At 40.7% G+C, this 24358-nt stretch overlaps 1 protein-coding gene across 2 annotated transcripts in view; it reads right to left on the bottom strand.

The window, feature by feature from the left end:
* The window catches only part of mpp2b (MAGUK p55 scaffold protein 2b), a 526590-nt gene that overhangs the window by 311737 nt on the left and 190495 nt on the right, over positions 1–24358 (bottom strand). The gene's annotated exons all lie outside the window — the stretch shown is intronic.

The following is a 24358-nucleotide window of genomic DNA, read 5'->3' as shown; positions in this document are numbered from 1 at the left end:
GCAATGTTTCAGTGAGTATTTTAATAAACTATAGGACAGGTACTTTATGCCAATATTTCATGGTCTGAATCTCTGGTAATGGAATTCCAGGCATCAGCTGAAAAGAGAATGGAATGTCAGGTGGGAATTTAAGAACCACACGTGGTTGTCCACCAAATATGCTGTTATAAAGTTCTCAATGGAACTCTCACCAGATGACAGCTGTCATCAGTACTGTTAAGAGCTTTACAAATCCTCCCATCCTGGAAGGGTTGAGGGGGTGAGGGGAGCAACATTGTTTTCCCTTCCAGAAGGAATATGGTTGCTATGCATACTTTTCTCCCACCTTTGCAGAGCCTTGGAGGTGGATAACACTGTTGTAGCCTTAATAGGTCAGTAGCTCATGCTGGTCATGAACATAACCCTGTTTCACAATTTGCCATGGAATTGGCATCCTTCATAATGGGCACACATTCTGGGCTATGTTTGCCAACAGAGCAGGGTGATTTCAATTTGGCCTCTTTCTGGACTCTCATAACAACAAATACGGTGTCATTTCCAGTTACTATAATTAAGAGACAACAGTAGTGCCAAGAAGCAATTAAAATGTAGCTGTGAAAATCAGGGCAATGAATACACCAAAAACTCTCTTCAGAAAGTTGGCTTCACCGATAATTAGCTAACAGTTTGTCTTTAAATGTTAGCACCTGCGAAAAAACTCAAAAATTTTGCCAAAGGATTAAGGTAAGGGAACAATGCGAACATAATTAGAAAGACACATCTGTTCAAGAGATTACTCCAACATTTTGTTGAGGGCCTCAATTCCAATGTACACTGGCTTCTGCAATATGCAACTGCTGACAAACTGTAGGTCACAAGCCTAGAAATACGGGTTACAGATCATGAAATAAGGGGCACTGTCTCATGGTCATCTGGTCACCTTCATTTCAAAGGACGTTTATGATCATCATATCCGGTGTTTGGAAGGGGTCTGATGGGTTGGTAGACAACTGCTCAGATTGATCTGCTGCAAGGAAGGCAGGATATCATCAATGGCTTTGAGCAAGTCACTGGCTCAGAATTTCCTCTCCTTACAGTTTCTCTCTGCCTCAGATGTGTACTTGCTTTCAGAAGGAGCAGCTTCATTTTCATTTGGTTTTATAAGGGGCACTAGTCTTGGATGAGCTTCTCCCAGAACTTTGAGTTAATATCAAAACTCCTAAGTGAAGCAGTCAGGGTATCTTTATAGCATTTCCTCTGGCCATCGTTAGAGCACCCAAGACTCAACCTGATCATAGAAGATTTACTCTATTACTAATTGAGTATCAGGCAGTCCAGCTGCATGACAAGCCCAACTTGCAGTAACAACCACTGGTGGCTTGTGATTGTGATAGAATGCTGCCACCAATTCTTCTTCCTATGGTTAAAACTAAGGGCCTCCAAGTTGCAATGATAGAGGAAAAGTACTACTGAGCCTTAATAAGAGGGGCACCTGTCTTAACAACAAGGTAATTTATTGATGATAACAATGGGTACAAATTAGTTGGATAGTTAGACATAGTTATAAAGACTCTAACAGTCTGTCTCCATGAGGACCCAGCTCCCTGTTCTCCACCCAAACAATGTGTAGAGCTCGATGCAGCTCCAACACAACTCCTATCAACCCATTAGTTTATATAACATCTCCCATCCTCACTGTTAACATTTATACATTGAGGTCAATAGGGTGAGCCTTGCATTAGGATGGCCAGGGACTCAGGATGCCACAGGTCTGTGTCCTGTGCAGTGCATGGGTCCGTGTGCAATGGTCTTTCCCTTTAAAAAGCAGAGATAATATGAGTGTGCAGGTAGACACTGAGTGAGTGACTACTTAGTGAGCAGCCCTGAGATGCAGCCTGGTCCAATTGTTTAGCTGGGACCTTGTCCATGCAGCCTTTCAATACTACTTGTCAGTGTGCCCTGCAATGCAGGTCTGTGCCTCCAGAATACCCTGCCAGGGAGGGCCATGATGGCTGTGATGAGTTGGTAAATGCCAGATGCTAATATGTGTGGAAGTGGTATACTTTCAGCCCATGCCAATGGATCATGCCTTCCAATACAACGTGCTTGTATGCAATAAAGAGGTCCTTCGGACCAAGAGGTGAGCTAAATTCGTCAGGTACTTGCTCTTGCTTCCATGCTAAGTTTTCTCAGTGTCTAGCTTGTTTGCCACTTTTGGCAGGAGAGGAAGGTGAATATCAATGAGCCACGTTAGGCTGTCAATAAGTGTTGAGCAAGCAATAATCTCCCTTCAGTGGCAATGCACTGCTTCCCAGTGAATATAAACATCTCTTCCTGGACTTCCCTTCCAATACTGCCACAAATCCCATCATAACCCATGTTGCTCAGACCCCTAGAAGATTCTTCCCCAAGATAATTAGACAACCGTACTCAAACTGAGATAATTTGATCTGGATATGGTAATAAAATTTCATCAAAGTAGCATCAGGTCTAAAGTGACTTGCTAACAACAGGAATATGATTTACTAAACATTCTGGCTGCTTTGTGAATAGAGGTACAATTGGGAAAGAAATGAGTAACCAAGCAGCACAAACTATTGCTAATCTATCTTTGGGTGATGAAATGTCCTTCAAGCTCTGTTGATATCAAGTGAAGCTACATGAAGTCAACCAAATTTTAGTCATAATGACTCAAAGACTTTAATTTGGGAATATGTTGTTGCATTTGTAATTGTTATATGCAATAATAGCTGTCCCATTTCTTTCACTTGTGTGCTAAGTGAATTATCCCAAAGCACAACTGTTAGTGAGATTCTTCAGTGAAATTAAGTAGCTTCCTTGAAATAAGTTTGTCTTCCTCAAACACGTTTCTCAATATAATTCTCCATGATTTTTCTCAAAAGGAGAGATTTTTCATCAAGAGGTTAATGCATTTATTTTCAATTAAACAACCACAACCACTTTCAAATCTCCAATAAAACAAGTGTTAAATATAGCAACAACCAATGGAATTCTGAATGTTGGCCTTCAGGCATAGGATTCAGAGATAGTAGGAACTGCAGATGCTGGAGAATCTGAGATAACAAGGTGTAGAGCTGTATGAACACAGCAGGCCAAGCAGCATCAGAGGAGCAGGAAAGCTGACATGTCTGGCCTAGAGCCTTCTTCAGACCCTTCTTTTCTGAAGAAGGGTCTAGGCCCAAAACGTCAGCCCTCCTGCTCCTCTGATGCTGCTTGACAGGCATAGGATTGACAGGTTAATGAAAATATTAAATATCATGTTGACTTAGATTAGAAAGCTGCCATTAGAGGAAGATGTTTTTCTACTTTCAAATATCAGTGCCCATTATGGCCTGCAGAACATTTACAGCAAATGTTTGACTCAGTTATCATGATTTATGCCATAATATTTTGTTTTGATCCTAGTTTTAAGATCAAATGAAGGGCCGATTCCCAGGGATTATGTCCTGCTTTTTAAAGGGAATAAACATTGCACCCTGGCAACTGGCCAGAAATAACAACCATCTCAACGATGGCATGACCTGTGCCAATGTGTGTGTGAATGAGCAAACTGAAACCAAAAGTGCCTTTCCCTCACTCAGCATGACCCTTACCCAATCCAGTTGTGGCTGCTATGCAATGGGGAACTCTGGTGAGTTAAGGACTTACCACTCCTATATACGAGCTGATATTACCCATAGTAGCAGCAGCAACAACAAGGACTTGCATGCTGGAATTCAAGGGAAGGGAACTGAGTGGGGTAAGGTGACAGGAACAGCATTTTTAAAAGGGTTAAGTGAAGGAGAAGAAGCCAGGAGCATTTGGAATTAGAACGAAGAAAAATGTTAGGAACAGTGTTTTGGGATGTGGAGTGAATGAAAACACCAGCTATAAAGGTACATAAAGGCAATGCCAAAGTGAATTGAGGTGGAAGGGAAAAGGAGAGTGACAATTATCTGAGAAGGGAGAAAAATAGGAAGCAGAATTAAATGTAGAGAGAGGGAGGATATTGAATGCAGGTATGTGTGTGTGAAGAAATGTGTCATTTTGAGCTCAATAGGTAGAAGAGTGCAGGATTGAATTGAATGAAGGAAAAGGAAGAAGAACTCCACAGAGTTAAAGGGTAGAAGTATGAGCTTGGTGCTGCAGTGAGAAGTCTGTGAGCTGAATGAGTGACTGAGAGGACACAACGTTGTTGTACTGGATACAGTGGATACGTCCCTTTAGGAATGGAATGGTGGTGATGAGTGGAGGAGGGGGAGAAGGTGTGGGAAACTATTGTTGAAGTAACCTTTATGGAGACATTGTTTAATTTTATCTTTAAGCTTAAAAATCTGATAAATTTTATAGAGTATAAAGGGTTTTTCTTTTATTCGTTTATGAGATATGGGTGTTGATGCCTAGGTCAGTATTTGTTGCCCATTCCTAACTGCCCTGAAGAAAATATGATGTGCTACCTTCTTGAACGGCTGCAGAATTCCTAGCCTCTGACTTGCCCTTGCAGCCATAGTATTTATGTACTGGTTCTGTTCAGTTCCTCACCAATGATATCTCCTAGAATGTTAATAGTGGGGCATTCAGCAATAGTAATTGCATTAATGCCTAGGAGTAGTGGTTATATTCTCTCTTGTTGGAAATGAGCATAGCATGGCACTTGTATGTCATGAAAGTCACTTGCCACTTTTCAGCCCAAATCTGGATATAGCCCAGGTCTTGCTGCATTTGGAGAATGACTGCCTCAGTATCTGATGAATGTGAAAAGTACAGAACATTTGTGCAATCATCAGCAAACATCCCCACTTCTGACCTTATGATGGACAGAAGATCATTGATGAAATTGATGAATATAGTTGGGCATAGGACACTCCCCTGAGAAATGGGGTTGTGAGTATAAGTTAATCAGAATTCCCATTTTTAATGTAACGTTCATTAGTATCTTGAAGACCATGTTCCTTGCACCATGGAGAATTACACAGAAGAGCAATGAAGCAGGTCATTCAGCCTAATTTTTTTTTTGCACCTTACTTTCAACAAACTTAAATCAGCATAACCTTCTATTCCTTTTCCCATCATGGTCATAATTAGCATCGACTTAATTGCATTGATTTTGTTCACCTCAACTGTTCCAATAAGCTGCACAAAGCTTACCCTGTAAAGAGAATTCCTCTGGATTCTTATTTTGGATTTATTTATGTCTATTATGCTTAGTTTTGGGATCATTCCTAAATGGTCACATATTCTCTAAATCAAACCCTTGACAATTTTAAAGACTTTTATTAGCTGATGTCTCAGTCTTCTCTTTTCCAGAGAATGGAATGGCAAGCCTACTCTGTTGTTCTTGATAGTTATAACCTTTCCCTTCTGGTATCATCTTGTAAAGACCTTTTATTAAAATTGTTCTGTATTTTTTATTGTGAACTGAAATAGGGACAACTGTTTTTTTGTGAAAAAAAGGATTGGTGCACTTTTTAAAACCAAGTAACCTGACACTCATTCTAAGTACAATTTACACAGCTTCTTATTCAAGCAGTAATGGAAGCATAGTTTGCAGATGAGCTGGAGCCAAAGGATCTGTATGAATGGAGCTTTGGCTAACAAGTGGCTGATTGGTTTATGGACTAGTAACCAGTTATTGATGACAAAGGCTTTCATCTTGGCAACAACTATGTGAATGGATGCCAGTAGCCAAGCAGCTTCAGGTATGAATGTTTTGACAGAAGCCAATGGATCTGTGGAGGAGAAGGAGCTGCTTTTATGCTGGAGTAAAAAAGCATCCTAATCCTGAAAGCCCATTTATTTCCCCACTCCAAATACAATAAGCCATGACTTTTAATTGATAAGTCAAAGACCTAAGTGGGAAGCAGTCACCCTGTACCTTCTACATGCAAATGAAAGTATCTGCAGAAGGAGAATCAAGGAACAGCATGTCCTGACAAACCAAATGTCCAGTTAACTGTTTTCGCAGCCTTTCCCCCCCACAATGTTTTTTACTTGTCGTGTGTCTGTGTACAGGAAGAGTTTTCAATGGGGTTAGAGTTTTAACCAGTTGAGTTTTCTTTCAATTGTTCATAATTGTTTATCTTCAAGTTATAATCTATTTATTTATAATAGTCATTCATGTTAAATAAATAGTTATCTGATCTCTGTCAACCTGGGTCTAAAAGACAGGTAAATTTGGAAATTCTACATACTTTTTAAAAATCTTTAAATTTTGTGATGACTGCTGGAATAGCGAGGTTAGATTTAGAGTACCAGTGAGATGAAACAAGGTTTTGTACCTTCTCTCCAGGCTCCATATCCTCTTTATATTATGATGATCAGAATTGTACACTGTACTCTTTAAGGGTTGTCTAACCAAGTTTCCATACAAATTTAACAATATATCTCTGTTCAGTAATTAACTTCCTTTAGAAATGGACTTTCGTGTCTTTGCCTTTTTAAAGACTTCATTAACCTGTGTTGCTCTATTTGATCAAGTAGAAAAAGGGGAGATTAGTGTAGCGAGCAGCATTTGGAAAGACCATGAAGACTCTTAAACATGCTGCCTGCTGCCCTGATTGCAATGGCCTACAGTGAATCAAACAAGATTCAAATCCTTGACCTGGTAATTATCTTTAATTAATCAAAAGTATTTTCCGACTAATTGATTTTCTGTTGCTGCTGGGAGGAAGATATTTTAAACGAAATTGTTTCCAAGAAGAAACATTCCAATACCGTCTGATACTATGCCAAATGAAGAAACAAAGAGCGGAAAAGTTGAGGAGACTTGTCCCTTGACCTACCCCTTAGAAAATAAATCATGTGTTCAATATTTGTGCTCCCTTCATGTACTTGAGGTTTATTTTCTCGCCTATATTAAAATGAAGCCATTTTAGGTACACTTACAATTTCCAAGACCAGGGTTTGTTGCAATGTTTCTATTTCCATTTCACAGGGTCATAGCCTGGTCTCTTTTTTGCCACGTCACAATGTATTATAGCTGTTCATCAGTTATTACAAAAAAAAATCAGTTTAATGGGTTTAACTTGACAGTCAAAGCTCCTGTTTTCAATATTTTCTAATTAACCTATTCAGAAATCAAGGAATCATAGAATCCCAACAGTGTGGAAGCAGGCCATTTGGCCCAATGAGTCCACACCAACCCACCGCATGCCTGTAACCCTACATTTCCCATGGCTAATCCACCTAACCTGCACATCCCTGGGCACTATGGCCATTTAGGATGGCCAATCCACCCAACCTGCACATCTTTGGGCTGTGGGAGGAAACCAGAGCATCTGGAGCAAACACACACAGACACAGAGAGAACATGCAAACTCCACACAGACAGTTGCCAGAGGGTGGAATAGAACCCGGGTCCCTGGCGTTGTGAGGCAGCAGTGCTATCCTGTTATTAAATACCTCTGGAGCCAGTGGGACTTGAACCTTGGCCTCCAAGGCCAGTGGTAGAGTCAGTACAACTGTATCACAAGAGTGCCTAAAATTCTTGTTTTCTATTTTCTGATCAACTGTTCAGAGGGTATTATTACATGCTTCTGAAACAGATAGAACTTGAGAAGCTCCTGTTTTATTAAGGGAGGAGAACCTGTGACAGCCAGAACCCATGGAAGCCAACCCCAGTAGCAAGTTAAGTGGGGCAAAAGACCCCATGGATCCCTACTGGTCCAACTCTACCCCCTTTTATTTTCCAGTGTGAAAGTAAATTGTGTGAATTAATGAGAATAAAGGTACTTCTTTTAGTGAGACCCGTGAAGAGATGTCTGATTCCTGGCTTTGTCTCCAGTCAGGCTCCAGCTTCAGCTGGTTCCAATTCTTTATTTTCAATCCCTCAAGTGTTGAAAATCTCATCTAGTCTATCCCACTGGGACCGGCAACAGGTGCTTCAGAGACACAGTCCGCGTTGCTGGACGCAATGCCTGTGGAGCCAAGGTTTCATTGGATACCAGCTTCTTCAGCGACTTTTACATTGAGGACACTGTTACATAAGGCAATGGCTCTGAAAGTCTGCATTAAACTCCATCCAATCTGATGTAAGATAAAGGACTTGAGTAGGGAAAGGCAGAAGATCTTTGGATCTCAAAGAGAGCAGACTGGTAATCTTAATGACGATGTCTTGTTTACTAATGTTAATTGTACCTGATTGCTATCGCATAGCAATCATAAGACAAGAATGTTTTCTCGTTGAGACTCACTAATAGTTTTTCCTCTTTCACTGTAAACCAAGTAGATCTTTTGACCCAGTCAAGGAAATGGAAACTACCTCAGCAAACTACCTCAACCACAAGCCAGCATTGGTTAGCACTGTAGCAGATTTAGCAAGAGAGCAGTGGTGGGCATCATTGCCTATTAGCACAAGTAGCAAGAGCGAAAATTCGACTGGATCCAGGAGCAGAGAATAACCATGTACCTAGGAACCGTACATGTTCCTGATTGCTTTAAGGACTTTACAGCTTTAAGAACTAATTGTACAGACTGTTGGGGGGGGCCATAGCAGCTGGACAGTCAAACACCATGTAGATAAACTCATGTGGAAAGATTTGACTTTTACTTCAGACCTTGTAAGACAAATGCAGAAGCAAGCTGGTCACACCTGGCAGTTATATCTTGCATCAGGGAACAAAGATCTGTAGGAACAGTCCTGGTTAAAAGTTCAGCCAGGAAGTGAACAGCCTTTGGGGCTCCTTGAAACCATTGTTTGGCAAGGGAATGGCTGTGAATTAATCAATTGGAATGGGCTAAGGTGAGAAAGACGCCATGATGTGCAGATGCTGGTGTTGGACTGGGGCGGACACAGTCAGAAGTCACATGACACCAAGTTATAGTCCAACATTTTTATTTGAAATCATGAGCTTTCAGAATGCTGCTCCGTTATCACCTGCAAAGGTGATTTCAAAGAAACCTGTTTGACTATAACCTGGTGATCATGTGACTTCTGACTGTCAAAAAGAAGTACATACAGCTCACAATGAGTGTTATCACCAAAGCAGTTACTACAAGGCATGGTTACAGAAGACAAACCAAGGGCTCTAGTAGTAATTTGAACTGAGGCTGCATTATTGGTAATGTCACAGAGCCGGAAATAAGGAGAGAATGGAGTAATTAAATGGCCTAAAGTATAGCAGAATATAAGGGGACAACTGAAGCTGTGATAGGAGCAGCAGATCAATAATCTAAAGCAGATTCAGGTGGGAAGAATTTGTAAAGGCCACAGGTACCGGACTTTATTTGTGAAAGTTATCGGAAAGTACAAGCATTGTATGCTATGAAAGGCAGGAACTCATCCATTTTGTCCACTAACAGCAAGAAACCTTCATTTTGACTGCAATAAGCAGGGACTTCTATTTTGCCGAGAGAAACCTTGATTCTGATTTCAAAAACACCTGAACTAGGAAAATCCAATAAGCTGTACAGAAATATAGCATTGCTACATTCCAGAGTCTAAAAGTCTTGGATAAAAGTAGTAAAACATCATTGCTCTAACGAGGATGTAAGAATCCAGTTGGGAAAGGAAGTAAAGCTGTATTGAAATACTGCAGAATTACAAAGAAATGAAAAGAATTAAAGATGAAGAAGAATAAATAATCATATTATGAAGAAATAGCAGAAATTATACTTCCTGGAATTAATTGCAGAGATGGGTAAAATATAACACAAGATTGGAGAAAATTCTTCAGATGTAAAATTACTTTCAGGTTCGACATGAAGTCCAAAGTGGAACAAACAAATACACTATTTTATTCAATAATAGTTACAATGGATATGTTATAGTTCATCAAGGCATAAAGAGATAGCACATGTGATAGCAGATATTAAGAGTCAATGTCAGTGATGTGAAATAAGGAAGCCTCACAGGCACAATCAGCGCCCAGTTATTAAGACATTTTCTATCTGTAAAGCTGTAGGTCGCTTCCAGATGATGTATAGAAGTAGGTCACATTTACAAAGTAGCAACAAGTCAAATGACTACTCATACAAAGATATTGATATGGTACAGCCATTGACAGAAAAGCTAGCCAATACATTCTTAAAGGAAATTACTAAGCCAACCAACCCAGGTTTGACACAACCTGGTTATGTCAATGGACATCTTTAAGCTTGATACACTGATAAGTATAACTCACTTCTTAAATTGTTTACTCTGGTTGAAGAAAATGAAGTTACAGCTTAAGAGGGCTAAACACATGGTCAAAGTGGGAAAAGGTCTCAAGATTAAATTTACGTTATGAGCAACACTGCAAGACAAAATATGTAATATAGTGGAGAATGTATACATAATTCATAATCAGAGGAAGAAATTAAAGAGCAGGAGTGACAAGACAACAGAAGTATTTTAAATTATGCTAAAACATTAGGAACATCATAAGCAGGCTGGATCTAGTTGGATGTTCAATGTGGTGATTTACAGGAAGTCCTTTATTTATTGTGGTTCACCATCACAGTGGAGAAAAACACAGATGGTACAATTAGCATGTATCACAATATCAAATATTTCCAGGCTACAAGCAGCTTCACATTCCATCTGTGACAAACACATTATGTAAACTATTTCCAATTAATATTAACATTTGGAGAAAATGACATGTCATTATGTCAGGCTTAAAGAAAATTTCAAAATGTTACCACTCAATAGCACCCTCTAGTGATTACATCAAATAATTTTGTAGCTTAATATGAAAAATTTTTCACCAGCTAATCTTGTAATGTCTACACAATTGTTTAGGGGTTTCAAACAGAGACCATTTAAATTCTGGTGCCAGGTGACTAGTAGTCATATAATGATTAATACATTGACTCATAACTCAAATTTGAAGGATACAGCAACATACAGGAGTAGTTTAGAAACAAATATCGGCATTAATTGTCTTTGATTAGTCCTGATGCCTGAAAGAGGAAATTAGATCATAAGGTATTGTCAAATTGTGCCAACTGTGAAATAAAGATATCAAAATGCTGCTACAATATCATATATTTATCAACAACCTGGAGCCTAGCGCTGGGAAACATGTTTGTGAATGGAAATAATAGTGTTTGACACTGTGTTAAGCATTTTCATCAACTGGTCATTTCTTACAAAATTCCTGAGTCCTGTTGTGAATGAGGGAGTTAGGTAAACATGGAAGACAACCTTTGAATTCACAGAGGATACAAGGAAACTTGGAAAATAGCTAGCAAACTGTTGGTGAATGAAGGGATGTGAAGGAAAATATAACAGTTTCTGCTGACCAGTTTCTGACAGGCATTAAGCTAAGAACCTCAAAGCTAATTGAATGCTATGAATGACAACATGAAGAAATGGACTAAGATAGGCATTTGCCAAATGGTGACATTTCAACCTGAAAAAAACAAAAAAAAACCTTTTCCCTATGAGCCATTCAACAGTGTTCTAAATAGGCACATTAAACTTATCAATAAGGACAGTAGTTTTGACCTTAACAAGGTCAAATATGTCAACGATCGTAAATGGAATACTTTGCCCTTTACTGTGTCATTATCAAGCTCTTGAAGATGCAATACAGATCAGATAATGACAGTTTCAAACACCACTGGCTCAAGATATTGCTCTGTTCTCAGTGCAACTGTAGCACTTACATGTCTAATCAGAGCCAACCATGGCCTTTCTGAGTGAGAGTTGCTATTCATTGTTGTACTTGTTACCATTACAGAAAAGCTTTGAACCCTATCATTTTAAGCAGAGTTAAATCTAGTTTGCCAGCAATGATACTTTTAAAATAAAAGAAAAAAAGCCAGAAATACCCAGTGGCAATGTCCGCTTTAAGCTGCGTAGCCACTCAGAGAGTCTGCACATTCTGCCCTGGCCTGGGGACACATTAGAAACTGAAAGAATTGCAGATGCGGTAAATCAGAAACAAAAACATAAATTGCTGGAAAAGCTCATTATGTCTGGCAGTAGCTTCTGAGGAAGGGTCACTTGACCCGAAACGTTAACTCTCATTTCTCTCCACAGATGCTGCCAGGCCTGTTGAGCTTTCCCAGCAATTGCTGTTTTTGTGTCTGTGGACACATTGACCCCTGGTTCCAGTACTTACTGCTGTACGTGGAACCCCAGAAGTCTGCATAACGGCAGGAAAAGTTAGAGGGAAGGTAGCTCAGTAGAGCCGGCAGCTTTTGTGGAGAGAGAAATGAAGTTTTGAAAGGCACAGTGCTGAAACTTTATTGTTTTTCTCTCTCTTGCAGATGCTGTTTGACCTAGGAGTATTTCAAGCATTTTCTGTTTTTATTTCAGATTTTCATCACTTACAGCATTTTACCTTTTACAATACAACTCCTAAGCCTTATATTTAAATGCTAAGCGATTATTCTTTTCTCATGAGGATTTGCTACACTATTGAGATTCAAATTTTTGATGGCAAACTTTTAATAGGCCAGTTTGAAAACTGGAAACATTGCTAAATATTATCGATAATGGACCACTTTGACTATCCATCCAACTCACCACTAAGAGGTGAAAGTCCCCATTTGGCACCTTTGCCTGATGACAGGACTGTGACTAAGAAATTGTGCTGATTTCACAGATAAGAAACCCTCCTGACGTTATGCATTATTTCATCTATATGCAATCCTGTTTATAGCACATTTCATTTCGCAGATCAGATTACAGTGGTCATCTTTATGTGCGTCATTTGTTAAGGCTTTAATGAAATAGTCAGTGAAGCACAGCAAGACTTTAATATGCCTAAGGTAATAAAAGCTGAATGGACGTCATTGCCTTTGTATTCTAATATCTAAAATAATGTCGTGTATCAAGAAGACACGAAGTTCAATCTGTGTTTGAGATTACAGCAAGATATTCAAATAGCATATAACTAGTTTTGATCTAAGAAATCTGATTATACATTACATTCAGAATGAAAAAAAAGGAGAGTAAGGCTCCATTTCTAATGAAGGGTCTAGGCCCGAAACGTCAGCCTTTCTGCTCCTATGATGCTGCTTGGCCTGCTGTGTTCATCCAGCTCTGCACCTTGTTGTCTCGAGAGTAAGGCTTTGCAGTCTGGGAATAAAGAAATCTCTTCATTCACAATTAAATATCAAGGGCAAAATTTCTCTCAAGTCAACGGGAGCAGGGTTGGAAATGAGAATGGTGGGAAGCTCCTGGAAATTGATTTTACGGATCACTATGTGATCACATCTTTTTCCAGAGTACCCTAGGGCAGCAATGAAGGTAAGCTGGGAACCTCGTTGAGTCTACAGCAGGCCAGGCAGCATCAGAGGAGCAGGAAAGCTGATGTTTCAGGTCGGGACCCTTCTTCAGAAATAGGGAAGGGGAAGGGGGTTCTGAAATAAATAGAGAGGGGACTGCAGTGATAGTAGATAGATAGTGGAGCAGATCGGTGGGAGAGAAGACGGAAAGGTCAAGGAGGCAGGGATGAAGCTAGTAAAGGTGAGTGTAGGTAGACAGTGACGGGGATTGGTCAGTGAGGTGGGAGGAGCGGATAGGTGGGAGGGAAGACGGGCAGGTCAATGATGCGGGTTGAGGGGGGTGGCGCTGGTCTTGGGATGAGGCCAGGGGTGGGGAGATTTTGAAGTTAGTAAAGTCCACATTGAGACCATTGGGTTGTAGGCTCCCAAGGTGGAATATGAGGTGCTGCTCCTCCAGTTTCCGGGTGGCATCGTTGCGACACTGGAGGAGGCCCAGGATGGACATGTTGCCCAGGGAGTAGGTGGGGGAGTTGAAGTGGTTCGCGACTGGGAGATGTTGTCATTTGTAGCAAACCAAGCGTAGGTGTTCTACAAAGCGGTCTCCAAGTCTCCGCTTGGTCTCACCTATGTAAAGGAGGCCACATCAGGAACAGTGGATACAATAGACCACATTAGCAGATAGACCACTCCTATGCTTCAGCCCCACCTCCTTGACCTGTCCGTCTTCTCTCCCACCTATCCGCTCCACTATCTACCTGCTAATACCTCCTCCCCCCCATTTATTTCAGAGCTCCCGTCCCTTCCCCCATTTCTGAAGAAGGGTCCCGACCCGAAACGTCAGCTTTCCTGCTCCTCTGATGTTGCCTGGCCTGCTGTGTTCCTCCAGCTCCACACTATGTTATCTCAGACTCCAGCATCAGCAGTTCTTATTATCTCTGACCTCGTTGAGTCTGTTGGGGAAGTAATGAAGAAGTTGTTGTGGTTGTTAAACTCATTGTAAACTACTTTACCTCCATTTTCTGAAATTCCCAGCCAGTCAGACTGCTTGTTGCGCTATCAGAAACACAACAGGGCCACCAAGATGAGTGCAAATTGGAAAGAACTTATTGGGTGAAACTGAGAAGCTGGGTTTAAAGTTTTGACAAACGACAACATCTCCCAGTCGCGAACCACTTTAAAACCAATGCACCCCAGCCGTGGTCAGGTTGCTGTTCTTCAATTAGGAAAAGTGAGCTATCATTGTATGACCCTGGTGGTTGCCGTGAGAGACAAGGCAGGATATCAATTAAAGATAAACTGCTAGGTCAGACTGCATTTGGAATATTGTGAGCAGTTTTGAGCTCTGTTTCTAAGAAAGGATGGACTGGCCATGGAGACGCTCCAGAAAGGTTTACAAGAATGATCCCAGTGATGAAGGACTCATTGTATGAGCAGCGGTTGAGGACTCTGCATCTATAAATGTTGGTATTTAGAAGGACGAGGTGGGGATCTGATTGAAACTTACAGAATACAGAGAGGCTTAAATACAGTGGACACAGAGAAGATGCTTACACTAGTTTGAAAGATTAGGAACCAAAAGCACAGCCTCAGAGAGAAGGGGCGACCCTTTAGAACAGAGATGAAGAGGGATTTCTTCAGCCAGAGGTTGGTTAATCTGTGGAACTCATTGCTGCAGAAGACTCTGGAGGCCAAGTCATTGATTGTATTTAAGACAGAGATAGATAGGTTCTTGATTAGTAAAGGGATTAAGGGTTATGGGGAGAAGGGTAGGAGAATGGGGTTTAGAGACGTTAGCCATGATCGAATGGCCGACTCGATGGACTGAATGGCCTAATTCTGCTCCTATGTCTTATGCTCATATGCTAGGTGGCTTGTACAGAGGCAGATTCCAGATGTAATTGGTCCCATCACTCAGCAGTCAGCAAAGGGGTAAGATTCCACTTCAAGTTCAGAACTTTGCAAATAGGCATTTTGGGAAAATTAATCTATCATTGCAAGTTGGACTGCTGTAAACTAATGTGAAATGAGATATATTTGAATGACAAAGTTTTGAATCCCATAGACGGATTAAATGGGACACAAGACAGAAGCAGCAAGTAGACATAGGAGGCTCAGATATTCCAAGTGATCCACACAACAGTAACAGGAAATGCGAAAAAGTTTCTAAAAGACTCCAGAATTTTAAGATTATACAGCTCTGCTTAATTATTACACAGAAATCTGTTGCTGAATGTTTTATTGCTAATGAATAACATGACTCAACTCACCACTGTAGTTAATGTGAACACTCCTCCCCCATCGCTCAGTTTAAAATTTATACCTGCTCAAGAGGATTCAACAACAGCCAGGGAATAGGCATAGTTACCTGTTCAAAAAACAAGCTAAAGTGAAAGATATTTGTACTTACTGCCATTTTGGGAATAGGAGGGTTTAAAAATAAGGCATATAGATGAGGGTCTGGTCTTCCATTAAAAGGAATGGCAAATAACACACTTCTAATGCAGAAAGGGGGAAGGCTAAAGAATCCAGGACATTCATTGCTCCTGAAAATGAGTTTTCTTGGAAAATTGAGCTCAGTTCATCGAATGTGCAGTTGTCAAGTGCAGGCCAAGCAATTTCAGCAACTTACATGTACACAGTACCTTTGAGACAGTGAGTATTCCACATTGGTTAGGGATAGTAGATGGTGTGGTGGTTAGGGATAGTAGAAAGTGTGAAAAGGGATACACAGTATTAATAACTGTAATAGAGATTGAAGAAATGAATGAGTGCAAAGCCAAATGATGAGGCATGAGAAGATGAGAGAGACTCAACAAAGCAGGAAATACAAGCATTTACTCAAAATGAAGCAAAATGTTACAGATGCTGGAAATCTGAAACAAGCACAGAATGCTGGAGAAACTCAGCAGGTCTGGCAGCATCTGTGAAGACGGAAACAGAGTTAACATTTTGAGCCTGCTCTACTGTTCATTCAAATTGTGACTGATCTGATGGTGCCACATTCCCACCTATCCACCTTGTTCATTAAGAATCTAGCCACCTCTGCCTTAAAAAAAAACACTCAAAGGCTCGGCCTTCACAGCCTTCTGATGAAGAGATTACCAAAGAATCTCAACCCTCTGTGAGAAGAGATTGCTGTTCATCTTTGCCTTAAATAGGTGATCCCTTATTTTTGTAATCATTCATCCTAGATTCACCCATAATGAGAAACATCATTTCCACATCCATCCTGTCAACATCCTTCAGGATCTTTCGTTTTAATGAAGCCTTCCACCAATCTTCAAAATTCTAGCAGATACAGGTCTTTTCCTCATAAGACAACCCATTCATTCCAGGTATTTGTCTGATAAAGGTTATCTGAACTGCTTCCAACACATTGGCAATCTTCCTTATACAGGGAGACCAATGCTACACATGGTTCTCTCACTGTAATCTCACCAATGCCCTATATAACTGAAGCATTACCTCCCTATTTCATATTCAAATTCCTTGGTAGTAAATAATAACATTCTATTAGCTTTCTTAATGACCTGCTGTACCTGTACACTAAATCGGTTGCAAAACTTGCACTAGGACACCCAGATAACTCTGCATCTCAAAGCATTGTAATCTCTCTCCACTTAAAAGTAGATTCTAATGGTCCTGATATAGAGATTGCAACAGGATTACAGACCCTGCCCATCTCCTTTCGTTTGCCAAGATTCTGCCCAACAATTCAGTTAGTCTAAAACTCTGAAGTATACTTGCACTTACTAATGCTGGACAGACTCTTCAACTGAATACTTAATAATTCTTTTACTTTCATTGTGTCTGCTTATCCAGCTCGGAGTATTTATACCTCCTTTCAAATCCAATTCCAAGTACTGGCCCAGTCTCCAGCTGGTGTGTTTTGGGCAACGTGAGCATGTACAAAATTCTGGTTCTCAAAGCTATATGTAGCTTTTAGAATATGCAAATGAAATGCACTATGAGCCTAAATGAGCACCTTAACTTGGATTCTGGTGCAATTCGTAGCACAGTTTGGATTATTTACTAAATGTTGTCCAATAACTGTATACATCTAGCACTGGGGGGATACTCATCATATATATCAATGTTCTCTTACAAGGTTTGGTTTATTGTAACCCAGTCTGAATGAATTACCGGAAAGAAAGCTGGCACACTGTCTCTCTTCGTAAAAAGGTTGAAATCAGGGAATAGACAGATCAAGCATGAAATGGAGACAACAAGGTGCAGGGCTGGATGAACACAGCAGGCCAAGCAGCATCATAGGAGCAGAGAGGCTGACGTTTCGAGCCTAGACACTTCATCAGAAAAGGGGGAGGGGAAGGGGGTTCCGAAATAAATAGGGAGAGAGTGGGAGGCGGATAGAAGAGGGATAGAGGAGAGGATAGGTGGAGAGGAAACAAACAGGTCGAAGAGGCGGGGATGGAGCCAGTAAAGGTGAGTGTAGGTGGGGAGTTAGGGAGGGGATAGGTCAGTCCAGGGAGGACGGACAGGTCAAGGGGGCGGGATGAGGTTGGTTGGTAGGAGATGGAGGTGCGGCTTGAGGTGGGAGGAGGGGATAGGTGGGAGGAAGGACAGGTTAGGGAGGCAGGGACGAGCTGGACTGGTTTTGGGATGCGGTAGGGGGAGGGGAGATTTTGAAGCTTGTGAAATCCACATTGATACCATTGGGCTGCAGGGTTCCCAAGCGGAATATGAGTTGCTGTTCCTGCAACCTTGGGGTGGCATCGTTGTGGCACTGCAGGAGGCCCAGGATGGACATGTCATCTGAGGAATGGGAGGGGGAGTTGAAATGGTTCGCGACTGGGAGGTGCAGTTGTTTATTGCGAACCGGAGTTGAGATTAATATTAACTAATTTTGGTGAAAAGCAGAGCAGTGTCAAAAGACCATGTAGCCCATTCTCCTCCCTATTTCTTATATGTTTTACAATTTTGCAGGTTATTGCATTTGCGACAGATTTTCTGTATTATTGGGTCCTGCAAAAGACCAATGTTACATACCGTCCTCACCCTGTCTGAATTCTGCTTCCCCTTAAAATGTGAGAGAATCTGAACAGAATCAACTGAAAGTTTATAAAAGCCAAAACCTTTTAGATATTATTGCGAAGACATTTGCTTCTAATAGAATCACACAATTAGTTTATTTATTCTTCACATGATATAATTCAGCATGATTCATTAGTGGTACAGTTGACTGAATAAGAAATGTATTGGTTCAATTTCCACCCAGGTGTTCAGTGGTTGCTTAGATGAATACATCAATGCAGCACTTGGCAACAGCTGCATTGTCAAGAGATACGGGTGTCAGCTAAGATGATGAGGTATATAAATATGGTGAGAAGTAAAAGCCACAAACTCACTACCCACGAGGATGGTTGAAGTAGAACCTATGAGTGATATTACAAGGAAGATCAATTGACATTTGTAGGAACAAACAAGCAAGACAATAGGGATAGAGTGGAATTAAATGGGAGTGAGTGAATTGCCGTACAGAGAGCTGATATGGACATAATGGGCTGAATGAACTCATTATCAATATAATAAATACCCCATGGCAAGAAATGTGGGCATCTTTAAGAGCAACTAATGCCCATACCCACCAATGAGAAGGTCCATCAGATAAGTACCAATCCAGCAGGCTTCTTTATCTATCAGAAGCTGTAATCACAAAGTCCTGCCTCATATGAAGCTACTAGCCAATCAAAGACTGGCAGTCAGTGGAGGCTGCAGAGAGAGGGAGAGCCACGGGCTACTCAGCCATGAAGAACTGAACCGTGCGAAGATACGCTTTGTTTCACGGGAGTGAATTCTGGCATCAGGGTTATGGGGGTTGGTTACAGGCAAGGGCTAGGGGTTGGTTTTCAGTGGTTAACCCCCTCTCTGCATCAATTACTCCCGGATTGGGGCAAATAGAGGACCCCGCTACTCTAGCAGATCGATTGCTTTTTATCCCATCAGGGGAAAACATCTTTCCTACCTGTGATAGCAAGAACTGCAGATGCTGGAGTCAGAGATAACACAGTGTGGAGCTGGAGGAACACAACAGCCCAGGCAGCATCAGGGGAGCAGGAAAGCCTGCAGGACCCTTCTTCAGAAATCAGAAATTTCCTGCTCCTCTGATGCTGCCTGGCCTGCTGTGTTCCTCCAGCTCCACACTGTGTCATCTTTCCTCCCTCCCGGGAAGGCAAGAAATTGAGCCAGTGATGGGCTAAGACCTTAAGCAGTTGTTGATTAATCACTGAGAGGCTTTCGGGGTGCCATGTTGAAAAGATTGCCCACACATCTTTACCCAGATCCTGATTGCTAAGGTGACAGGAAGGAGACAGGCATCTGTAAGGTGCCAACCAGTCAGAATATTTGCTATTTCCATCATCTTCCCCACTACTTCTGGGGCAGGATCTGACGTACATCTCCAATTCATGTTTCACAAGAACTGAAAACAAAGGCAGATTGCACGGATGAGAATATCGTTGTCCAATTTACAGCAGGGTTGTCCAATGTTTTCCCATGAGGAACCACACAGCAATGTTTCTTGCGCTCAAGGGGATGAACAAATTCGGAATTTGTGCAACATTAAACATAAATTTCAAAATAAAAAAGTTGAGATATGAAGAGAACCCAACCTGCTTGAGCAAAAAACATCAACACAATAAATTGAGAATATAAAACATGAGTAATTCATGAAGATGGTAATTGAAAATGTCAAGCAGCACAGTCAATTAATAAAACTTGTTTAAACTTTCGCTTATGAAGCAGAGCTGGAGACAGAGTGACAAAGTCCCAGATCCTGATAACCTGAGAAATGGGAAACAATTGAGGTCAGCAAGGAGCTGGGTTTAACTAACACCAACGTTCTATGCAAATGCAACAAGCTGGCCTCAGCATAATTCACATGAGGATGGGGATGGGGATTCAAAGGTCCATTGCCTTTCAGCCTGGATATGTCACCTTCCCCGGCCCACTGCGTAAATGGGGTTTGGGGAGAGAGCTAGAGTAAGGGTCTGTCACACATTCATACAAACAGTATACACACAGACTTATTCACTTCAGAAAGAGAAAGAGAGAGAGAGACACACACACAAACAGGCAAGCAAGCTCTGGAAACTGAAAAGTGGTCACTGCTGCTTAGCAGTGGTTACTGGTGAGAATATGCACAGTTAGATGAGCAGCTCTAAAGTTTCTTCCAGAAATCCACACTCCCCACACATCTTGGGCAAGGCCTGGTAGGATGTCTACACAGTCTTTGTAACCACATTCTAGTATATGGGCTACCTGTTTTACAACCCATCTTTACAGCTTTGGCTCCAGTATGATGAAATAGTTTATCTCCATCAGTTCTACAGGGCTCTGGGATGTGTTGCTTACCAAGAGAGATTTTTATCCTATGTCACATCAATAAACAGTTGGGCATGGGCACCAGGCTGCTTGAACACATTTCCTTTCGACAGCCAGGTTGGCATGTTACAATGCTGGGAATATTTTACGTATCTATGAAATACAGAATATAGGCTTTCTTTTGGACCCGTAAAGGATAAATCGTGAGCCTTGACACATCGTTATTCTTTGTACCTTCACTCAACACATCATTGCAATATTTTGCCCAGGGTTTCCTGAATATAAACACGACAGGCTGGATTTTACAAATGCAATCTCACAGCAGAGCTTCAGTCAAAGTGACATGGACCCTGCTGACGTTGATGTAAATTCCCAACAATTGCTCCCAATACAAAGCTCCACATCTTCAGTACAAATTCAAAAACCACCAGCAAAAAAAGTTCATTGAAATGATTTGGCAATTAACTTTGTCAGCAGTAAACCCGAAACCTATCGAACTTTGAACATACCCAGATTGGACTTCAACAACACATATCTATGTAGCTCCATCCAAGGTGAGAATATGACAGGGGTTTCTTAAATCCGCAAAGCTCCTAATTTAAGAAAACTGAAGCAAAACTGAACGAAACAATGTTTCCTGTCAGGAAGGGATATAATGGCAAAAATTAAGTCATACCACACACAAACACTTCTCTTAGTTGCTGGATACACAAGCAATGTCAACAGTTGCCCAACAATTATTTGCATGAAGCAGACAGACCAAAATAACAGGGTTCATATATTTGTTTTTTAAATACATTAAACGATCAATTTATGTTTCCAGTGAGAGGAAATGCCTTTTGAGTATTTTTTCAAAATATTTTACAAATTCAGATTTAACGACTGCACTGCACGTTCTGGAACAGAAGACTGCTTCAACGTTTAATTTGCTAAATACATTGTACATGCTGCAAAAGCTCATCAACTTTCAGTCCTTCGCTGATCATTTATGTACTGCATTATTAATTTCCATAAATTATGTACACTTGTAATTACTACTTCCCAATGAAAGTAGGCTTTAAAAATTTTGAAAACATTTCTAACCAGCAGAATTCAAACACCAATCTGAAATACATTTCTCCTCTCAATGAAAGGCAAGAAAAAGTGCTGTGTGCACTAATAACGGTTGTAGAATACCAATTGTATTCCCAGCTCAGTACTATACCACAGTGAATGGAATGACCTCAGAGGGCCCAAAAAACATGTTGCAGCTTGTCATCCTACCATTCAATAAAACCCAGTGATAAGCTTTCAAACTGAATGTTCACTCAGGCAGGAATGGTATCTCTGCATCAAGAACAATTCATGCTGCTGCAGTACAAGGTCCTACAGAGAAGCAAATCACCTTGACCATGGTCAGCCACATAAAACTCAAAGCTTAATGCTTTCATCATTTCTAATGGTATAACAATCATTTCCTCAGTCTTCCTAGGGGTAGATGAGGATCAAATATGACACAGTTTCAAATCAGTTCATGAACGCCTAACCATAATAAAGATAGTTGCAACAATTTCTAATGATTCAATAGTAAAGTCTGAATTAGAACTGGAGAAATTCTTATCCTTCAAACTGCCCAGACTGCATTTTCTATTTGTGAAAATTGTGATAATTCCTACCTAGGGCTTTGCAATCTACAACAAGCTACACTAATTTTGAAATAAAAGCAAAAAATGCTGAAAATACTTAGCAAGGCAGAAATGTCTCTGTTTCCCTCTTCACTGATGCTATCTGACCAACTGATGTTATTATTTCCAATTTCTAACATGTACACTTTTTTTATTTTTACCCATTTGTTTTGAAGTTTAACTAGCCTCCACCAAAAAAAATCACTAATTAATCACTAACGGTGTTGTACACATTGCCATTACCAGCTTATGGTTGGGGTAGTTTGGTGCCACCATTCTTTTCCGTTCAAGGGTCTAAAGGCCTACTTCAAAATATTGTTTAGTCTTAACTAGAACAGACTCTTGCGTTACACAAGATGATACCAATCAGATCCACATGGCAAAAGTGAGTTAAACATTGTAACTAAGACTACCAGGAGATCTATGATAATAGATTTATCCTTTTCTGTATCCCACATGAGCCCTTATGAAGTCACCAGATTTGAGGAAGCTTAATTCAGTCCCCAACATTAACCCTTTCAAACATTACCTTACATAACATCTTCTGCCAAGTTTTCTTCCCTCTTAGTTAACGACTATACATTTATTTACATTATTATATTTGCCACTACCTTCCTCCCCAAAGACATCGGTTTCATGAATTCACGTGGCCTGGAAGTTTTGCTATTCTTTCAGAATGTGTTCTCTATGGACTCAGAAATTTGGTAGGTCTTTGGTTTGAGGATTGTTGACCTTGATCCTGTGTGGTCTATAAATTTCCTCTACATTGGAGAACTTCTCATCTCTTGGATGGCCTGCACTGAAGACATTGTTTCTACCAGGTAGTCTAGCCTTAGCTGGAGGACCCATAAATCTCCTGAATGCTTTCACAGAGGAATTCTTTCCTGTTGCCCCATAACATCATTGTAACCTCATTAAATTCCTTCATGCAAGATGGCTACACTTCGACGTAATTTTTTTTTTTGTTCAACATCCTGTACTTCTGAACCAATTTCTTCTTGACCATGTCCTGAATCTGCAGGCATTTGTCATCCCATCTCATTGTCATCAGCCAGTGTGTATTTGTCACTGATCTTCAGTGTAAGCAAATGACTTCTTCTCAGTCTGCTGATTCATGTGTGTTGATGTCTGTAAATTCTTCGCTTCAATGTGCAGATTATTGATTTGGATGCTTTCATTTATCCTCTGTAGTTGACTTACTGGCAAATCCAATATGTTGACATTCTCAGTCCTACTACTTGAAGACTGCTTGAAGATTTAGCTTATTCACTAACACTTCCTTGAAAGATAAGGAATTGAGATATTCTTCTTGAACCCACATTGTTTCATCATCTGACATCAAGTTCAATGTTGTTAACATTTTCTAATCAACCTGTTCAGCGACATTACTACACATCTCTGGAGCAGATAGGGCTCAAACCTGGGCCTCCTGGTTCAAAGACATGGACACTACCATTGTGCCAGAAGGGCCCTCAAATACAAACCTAAATCTGCTGTTACAATTTGTTTCACCAGGCTCACTTGGTGACTAAACAGTTTCAGTGAAGGGTCTCGACCTGAAACATCAGCTTTCCTGCTCCTCTGATGCTGCTTGGCCTGCTGTGTTCATCCAGCTCTACACCTTGTTATCTCAGTTAAACATGGATCAGTGAGCTAAAGTGGATTGTGCTCCTACTTCTTTTCTATGAAGTTGCATCTTCTTTCAAGCTTTGATAACTTCTGTCAACTGTTCCTTAATGATGATAGAATATTCCAGTGTTGATAATCCAGCATAATCACAGATTTCACAATAAGTGAAGAGATCTTTAACGTCTCGAGATCCTTGGCAACCAGGCCACTGGCTGATTGCTGGCTCTATAGTGGCAATCCCTAAATCTCTAAATAAAAGTGGCATTCCCTCCAGGAAATCCTCACAAGCCAAAGCTGAAATAACTTGTCATCTGTCATAAGGCATCTATAATTGTAAAATATTGATGGTGCTCAAAGTAAATGCTCTCATCCAACTTATTGGACTTTGGTCTGGTCATCCTTCGACACAATCCTGTCGAATGGTAGCACGTTCTCCATCAACCTTTTGCCTGAGATCATTGTGGCTTGCTGGCCACTGGTTCTTCTCAGGCATATGAAACATATTTCTCACACCATCATAGCAAATATCAAAAGACTCTTTCTTCATTTTGGATCCCAACATGAGTCTAGAAAACCTAAGGAAATAT

The sequence above is a fragment of the Rhincodon typus genome, chromosome 30 (genome assembly GCF_021869965.1).
Source record: "Rhincodon typus isolate 14 chromosome 30, sRhiTyp1.1, whole genome shotgun sequence".
Taxonomy (NCBI): Eukaryota; Metazoa; Chordata; class Chondrichthyes; order Orectolobiformes; family Rhincodontidae; genus Rhincodon; species Rhincodon typus.
The sequence above is the reverse complement of the archived record's forward strand: the minus strand, read 5'-3'. Positions and strand labels throughout refer to the sequence as shown.